Raw genomic sequence first — 8,089 nt, forward strand, 5'->3', positions numbered from 1 at the left:
ACAACGTTGCCTGAGGCCTGCCTTAGGGCCACGTCCCCGCCGGTAGCGCCCTCTCCCCTCCCTTGCTACATGATTTTTGAGGAAACGTTGCCGACATCCTGCAATCTGACTTGACCAATTTCCTTGCTGAAATCAGACCTCACCACAAACATCGAACCGCGGCCGCCTGGCTTCCCGGAGGCCGTGCCTCCCCCACCTGCTCTTCGGAACAACGGGAGGTTCCGGGGGGAAGGCAGGACTCAGGGGCTGTCCTGGGAACTAAGTCTCCTGGGGACTTTGCTAGGGACAGCCTCCTGCTCTCATTGACGGGAGAGATCGGAGGGTGCAAGAGAAAGTTGAGCATCTTTTGAGGGGGATTTGGCTACGAGTGGGTGCTCAGGGGAGAGGCCGGTGGGGAGGAGGCGGGGTGAGGAACTCGTCCTGTGGGCAGCAGGGCTGGGCGCGAGTCCTCCAAAGCGCCCGCCGTCCCCCTCGAGCAAGCCGCACCAGCGCTCCGAGCCCCACTCCGCCCACCTGCAAAGGGGGCACTAACGGTGCTGCTGGGGCAGCAAGTGAGATGATGCCGACATCTGCGGCCGCCACGTGCTGGCAGCCTCCACCCTGCCCCGGAGCTGTGCGACCCACCGCTCTGGACGCAGGGAAGGCGCCCTAAGAGGGGCGTGCGCCAGCCAGCCCTGGGCGACTCGCCGCGCTGCAGCGGACTCCGCCTAGGACCACCTTCGGGGACGTTTGGGGCCACTACCTCTCCCGGAAGGATCTGCAGCCCAACCCAGAGAACAGCCTGGCAGAGCCGGACCCCATCCCGCTGCCCGCCAGAACCTGCGTGGGCCCTTCTGGTTCTAAAAACAGATTTCCGAGGCCGACCCCGCCGGCTCCTTGTCTCCCCTGCGCCTGTCACCAAATCCTCTGCTTCGTATTTTTGACTCGGTTTCCTGCATCCAGGCCACCCTGGTCTGTGTCCCTCTCCCTGGAGGCGGGACCTTCAGACGCTCACGTCCTCACCTCCAAAGTGGCGCGTGGTGTCAGCTGCAATCGGCATTGTGTTGGGAAAGTCCCTCTTGGCTTGCTTGGGCTGTGGCACGTGGGAAGGGGCTGCTGGTGTGAGTGACTGGCACCCACTCGCCAGGCGAGGACGTCCCCACCCCACTGGTCCCAGTGAGCAGGGACTTCAGCTGCCGATGGGCAAACACAGCGAACGTGGTCACCTGGGTCCCGCTGCCTCCGCCGTTCCTTCCCCTGAGCCTTTTGCTCTTAAGCGCCCCCCCCCGCCGCCTGAATGTCTTCCTGGATGTCCCAGCCCATCCTCTTTCTCTCCTCAAACCCCCAGGGTTCTCCCCCAGTGTCCCAGCCCAGCCCGTGGCAGCTTTCCCCTGGATCTTCTCGGCCTCCCTGGCGTTGATTTGACAATAGTATTTTTAAGCCGTCCAAGAAGCTATTGCATATATTATCTCATTTAATTTCCCTGCCAGCTGGGGTGGTGAGTGTCACTGTCCCCATTTCACAGGGGGAGACTGAGGGCTTCACAACTCAGGCTGCTGCTCAAAGCCACGAGCCAGTAGGGGGTGGCAGTGGGTTTTGATGCCGCGCAGTGTCGTTTGGGGCTTGGGTTGGTTCCGTTTGGCCACGTGGCCTTTCTAGAGCCCTTAGAGCAGGGCCGGGGGTAGGTAAGGTGAGTAAGGCACTTCCCGCGGTCACAAACTCAGTCAACAAGATAAATACTATCTTAATGCAAAACTAATGCAAAAACATCCATGATATACGACATACCAAAATGTCAAAATTAAGACAGGCTGCCACACTGCTCTTGCACGACCCTGCCTCGCTCACCCCGGGACAGCCGGCCCTGGCCAGGTAGAATGTTATTTACAGAGGCGGGTGGCCAACCTGCAGGCCGTCGTTCGACGATTTGAATTTTCAAATAGAAAGTTTCAGGTACAAGCGCTTTCCCCCAAACCTACAGCCCCACTTTTTATTATGACAACGTCCACGTGTGCAGAAAAGGAGAAAGAAGAGTAAAATAAACACCGGCCGTGTATGTCCTCTGTATCTCCCGCCCGGGTCACAGACACCTCAAGGGTGTGACGCAGCACAGCGTGGTTTAGACCCACGCCGCTCCCCAGGGGACACTTGGCAGTGTCTGGAGACAGTTTTGGTTGTCAGACCTGCGGAGGGGGGTGTTACTGGCATCTGGCGGGTAGAGGCCGGGGATGCAGCTAAGTCCCCCCAGGGCACGGGACAGCCCCACAGCAAAGAATCAGCCAGCCCAGATGTCTGTGTGCCGAGGCTGAGAAACCCTGACACTGCCCAGTGAGCTGGTCGCTTTTATTATCCCTGCTTTGCAGAGAAGGAAACTGAGGCTTAAAGAAGGGAAGGTTCCAAAGACACCACCCAAGTGGTCAGTGGTGGGCCGTGAGGGCCACTGTGACAATCGAACAGGTGATACAGTGCATTGATTTTGTATGAAGCACCTACTCTGTGTTAAGCGCTAGGATCACGTAGACAAGTGCCGGCACACAGTAGGCATTCAATAAATGCTGATGGTAACAGAGGTAGATGGTATTTGCTGAGCGCTCAGGAAGTACATGTGGCCATCATCCGTTAGGCTCCAATGACACCGTTCCAGCTCTCGTGTGTTGCTCCATTTTATGTTTTCATTTGAACACAGGGGTGTCCCTGGGGACAGCTGGCTGGTGCTTTTCCGCTCCCCAGCACCAACTTCCGGTCTCGGTGCAGAGCCAGAAGGCCCTGGGGGCTCCCAGAGCCCTTGGCTGGGTGCTGGCTGCAGCCCAGCCTGGCCCACGCTGCTCTACCGGGATCAGCATCAGAAGTGCTGTTTGCAAACCTCCACCCTGAGAGCGCGAGACAGGAGGGAGGAGGACTCCAGTTCCTGGGCGGTTCCTGGGCGGGGCCCACGTTCCTGGGGCTCCCCTCAGGTAGCGCACCTGGCTGGCCCGCCCAGAAACATTCAAGACACGCTTATACTAAGAAGTTACTCATTGTTTATGTAAAATTCAAATTTCACTGGGCGTCCTGCGTTTTACCTGCAGCCCTCCTTCCTGGGCCACCTTCCCCGTCTCCTTTCCTCTGGTTTATTATTTTATAAACGCTGTTTATTGAAGTGAAAAACGTACGAACAGAAAAGTGCACAGCACTTAAGTAACTAGATGAGTAAATTTTCACAAAGTGAGCACCCCGGGTACCCAGCACTCAGATCAGGAAAGGGAGCGTGACCCAGAGGCCACCCCCAGCCCCCGTCACACTCCCCCACCCAAAGGCAACCAGGACCCGGTCCGTGCGCAGAGTGAGCGTGTCCTCTGGGTCTGGCTTCTTGTGCTCACACTGTGTGTGGAGACTCACCCCTCTGGCTGGGTGCCTCATCTGTTCTCATCGATCTAGAATATTCCATCACCTGATACGCCACCATTTGTCTCTCCAGACCCTGTGGATGAGTATTTGATCGTTTCTCGTTTGAGGCTGTTATAAATAAGGTGGTAAGAACAGTCTTGCATGACCCTGCTTTAAATTTCATCCCGGCGGTGAACACCAGCAGTTATCGTATCGGACATCTAATTGCTTGATATTGCCATCTCCCCCATTCACGTGCAGGCCCCCGGGACCCCCAGCACGCTGCCTGCACACAGTGGGTGCTCAGTGCATACCTGGGGGATGAAAGAACTCCAGCCCCTTCTCTCCCTGGGGCGTCTCTGTTCAGGGCTAGCGCGGCGGTGCCCTTCAAGGGTTAACCTGGGGCACAGAGCAGCATTTGCATGGTTTTGCCTACGGACTCCGGGCAACTGCCAGGCAAATGTTGAGGAAATGGGCCCCCTTAGGCTCTGGGAGAAGGGGGGAGCCGCGTCCTCCCCCGCAGGCTGCCTGGCCGCTGGCTCCCACCTGCCGGGTGTCCTATTTATAGCTGGCCGCCGGCTGCCCTGACGCCCCAGACAGTCGCCAGTGGGGACATTCCTGGGGCTTCTCGGATGCCTCCCGTCCCCCTCGCTGAGGGCTGGACGGTGCCGACCTGGCCTGGCTGCCGCCCCCAGACCTTCGCTATCGGAGTCCTGTAAAAATAGCCGACTTCTGGCTATTTTGGGTCACGGAAAGCCACGGGGAGACACGCTGTTCTGAGGCGGACCAAGAAGGGAACCAGAACAGCTAATCCAGGGGAGGGGGAGCTCCTCGGGAGATCGAGCGGCAGACAGGACCGTTTCTAAACACCGCACGTTAGCGCCGCCGCGTGTGACAGTGACGCGCGCGTGCAGATGCGGTCCCCGCCGCGCTCCTGCGCCCCGTCTGGGCTCTCCCTCGGGGCAAAGACTCTCCTTTCAAGTTAGCTCAGCCTCTCGAAGTCTCTCCTCGCTAAAAGCTAATTTAAGGACGTTTTCAATAAAACAAAGGGGGAGCTGTAATCTCACTGCCGTGGCCCGACCCTGATCAAGTTTGCGTATTTCCTTTCCGTTCAGCCCGAGAGCCACGCGCCTCCCACCTGTCGAGTGGCCTTAAAGTGCCAGGAAGGAAAATCGATGCTGTCAGCGCACACGCGCGGTCGGCTGCTGTCACTGCCCTGAGATGCGCACGAGGGTTTCCCAAGGACTGTGGAGGCGACAGCGTCGGCAGCCTGGGCCCACGGGCTTCTTCCTCCTGCCTGTGAGCCCGTTTCCCATCTGCAAGTGGGGCTGGGGACCTACCCACAGGTGGGTGAGAGGATCCATGACACGGTGCCCGGAAGGGGTGAGCGCGGGGTGGGTTGAATGAGCCCATCCTGCAGGTTGCATCCTTAGCTCAGCACCTCTAGAGCAGCCAGGCCATGTCAGTGCATTTGCTACCCAGAAGAGCTCCGCAGTCCCACACCCACAGCCCCTCTCTTCCTTCGCCCCTTAGGCCGTCCCTGGAAGTGACACGAATGTGTTTTGCAGGCCACCCTCGGTCAGGGCCAGGCTGAGTCTGAAGACAGACGGCTCAGACGGGGGCTGTGATCTCTGTGTGTGGGGCGCTGAGGATCCCTGACCCCAGCCTGACCCCAGCCTGGCCTCCCATCTGGACCAGAAGCCTCTTTGCATATGCAAAGCATCTGCTCAGCCTCCCCAGCCGGGTGACGGCACTATTCCTGCCACCTGCTCAGGAAGGGGAGGCTGCGGCCACTGGGGTCCTCCAAGGGGCTGGGTTAGGAGCTCCCGTCTAGGGCAGCAGAGGAGGCTTCACCCCCTGGACAGAGCTGTCCCCCTTCCTTCCTTCCCTTCTTTCTCACGTTCTCTCTTTCCATCCTCCTCCTCTCTCTCCCCCCTTTCCTCCATTCTTCCCCTCTTGTTACCACCCCCCCATCTCCAGGACAGTCACGGGCTGACCAGGTGCCAGTGGGTGTTTGGAGTGGGGGTCATTTAGCTCTTCTGACCCCGGACTGTAAACTGCAGGGGGTGGCAGTTGGTGACAAGGATTGACATTTCTGGGCTGACCCCACTCTCCATTTCCTTTAACAGATGAGTCAGAGGTGGCTGGGCCGGGCAGTGGAGACGGGTGGGGGCTGCACACTCCCAGGTCTCCCCTGTCTCTAGGGTGATCTCTGCCTTCCGAGTGGACTGGGGGGTGCCCTGGGCCGGGTGCCCCCAGGATCACAAAGACCTCCTGGCTTAGGGGGATTCTCCTCTTTGGGATGTTTGGCCAGAAGGAGGAAGACGTGCCTCTTGACTGGGAGATGAGGCCATCTGACCCTCACCTGTCCCCTCCCTTCCGATGGAATAATGAAGGTGGGTCTGCCAGCCCAGGCTGTGCTTTCCAAAGGACACTTCTGGATGGAAAACCCAGGAGAATGCTGGATGGGGGGACAAGAGCAAGGCCTGCCAGGCCACCTCTGTGTCCCGGCAAGTGTCTCTGACACTCTGAGTCCCAGGGAGGGCTCTAATGGAACCGCCCCACGGGAGCAGGCCCAGAACCTGGGCCTAGCGGTCTGGGGAGCCCAGGCTAGAATGCCAGCTGGGACCCCCTCGGTGAGTGTGGCTTGGTACCCAGACCCTTCCCACCTCAGGGCTGTGGCTGTCCCCTGCCTGACATCCCTCACTCACGTGACTCTCCTTTTGCTCAATCATCGAATTCTCTGACTACCCTGTAAAAAATGTATCAAATCCCGCCTCCCGTTGCCAGAGCTCCCCACCCGCGGAAGGGACACCCTCTGCCCCGCCGAGCATTTTGCTGGTTTCTCTCTGGTCCGGTTCTGTCCTTAGACTGTAAGCTCCATTGGGGCGGAGGGGGCTCTTTCCTCCCCAGCACTTGGAAGAGCTCCGGGCACACAGGAGGTGCTCCGTAAATATTTGTTAAATCGATCAATACATTTAATAAATGGTATAGCTTCTCGTTCGTCACTAAAAATGAAACCACACTTTGATCTTGCATCTGAGGTGCCGGAACTTCCAGGTGTCGGTGCAGCTGCGGTGTCCTGTCTGTGGACTAAAGAGCAGGACGGAAGGGCAGCCCCTCCCAGCGCAGCCAGGGGGCCTCGGGGAGCACTGGGAGTCCACGGCTCTGGGCTCCTACGTAGGGCAGTCTGCGGGTAGAAGGACAGGCAGCTACGGAGCCCCCACCAGTCACTGGGAAGGACTGCCTGAGTGAGTGCTGGAAGCTTCCAGAAGTGTCCAGGCAGCCCCTCAGCTGCCCGCCGCAGGAAGTGGATGTGCGGACAGCAGTGGCGCATGGTTACAGCACCCACCTTTCATTAGTGGTTCCACGATCTCCGCGTTGCCCTCTCTTCCCTCTGTCCATGCGGGATGCTGGGAAGGGAGCTTGGCCCACAGCCGTGCACGTCGGCCCTGTCTCATCTCAGGCACCGAGGAAAGTTCCAGGTTGCCTGAGCTCAGACTCCCAGTGAGCATCTGAAGTTGCCTGGCTGGGACCCCCGGGGAGCTCGCGCAACACTGAGCTGGGCCCCACCCCAGAGGCTCTGGCGTAACTGGTCTGGGTGCAGCGTGGACACCAGGAGTTTGAAGAGTTTCCTAGGAGATTCCAACGCACAGCCGAGCTGGAGCGTCGCTGTTGCTGGGTCCTGGTGAACAGCAATTGTATCAACTCTCCCCTGCGAAGCACCTTCTGTGCACTGGATGCTTCTGAGCGAATGTCACAAACTGCGCTTCCCCGCCGCCCCGGGATGTATATTTAGAAGAAGCAGATGAGTGAGAGACATCACAGAGCGGTGGGGGCTGTGGCGAACTGGGGAGCCATGTGTCAACGCCCCAGGAAGCAGGCCCAGTGGGCGAGATCTTCTGATGGGTCAAGAGACATGGGAAATTTGAATTTTAATGTGAAATTTGCCAGTTAAAAAATCTTAGCAGCTAATTCAGACTAAGAAGTGGGGAGACCGACCGTGCCCAGTGGTTGGATGTAGCCAGCTGGTGGCCGGGTTTGAGCCCTTCCCTACAGGTCTGTTGTCTTTTCCTTTGCTACAAGACGCCTGGGGGTTAGAATTCCTCTTCTCTCCTTAGAGACGAGGAAACAGACTCGGCGAGGTCGGCGAGGTCAGGTTTAGCCGAGGTGGCGGCGGCAGGCAGAGTAATGCTCCCTCCGAAGATGCCCACGTCCTGGTCCCTGCAGCTGGTGAGTTTCCTGTTACCCTATGTGCCAGGGGAGTTGAGGTTGCTGCTCAGCCGACTTTAAGGGGGGGATTGTTCTGGATGGTGGCCCCGTGTAATCGCCAGGGTCCTTCAAATGTGGACGAGGGGGGCGGGAGAGTCGGCGTCAGAGACAGACAAGGCCCACCGTTCCTGGCCTTGAAGGTGGGGAAGAGGCTACTATGAACCGCAATGCAGGCGGCTTCTAGAGACCAACAAAGGCAGGAAAATGGATTCTTCCCGGGCCCCTCCGTAGGGCACGCAGCCCTGCCCACCCTGCGCCACAGACTTCCGACCTCCAGAACTGTAAGACGTAAATTTGTGCTGTGTTAACCACGAAAGCTGTGGTACTTTGCTACAGCGGCAATACCAAACTAACCCAGTCGCCCAGTTAAACAGAGACAGTGTTGGGATTTGGACCTAGGCTGTCTGTCCTCCGAGCTAGTCCCGGTGAATCTGAATGTTGGGACGAACCAGGGATCCTGGATTTCCTGGGA

Source organism: Propithecus coquereli, unplaced genomic scaffold, assembly GCF_000956105.1.
Source record: "Propithecus coquereli isolate 6110/MARCELLA unplaced genomic scaffold, Pcoq_1.0 Scaffold503, whole genome shotgun sequence".
NCBI classification, from domain to species: domain Eukaryota; kingdom Metazoa; phylum Chordata; class Mammalia; order Primates; family Indriidae; genus Propithecus; species Propithecus coquereli.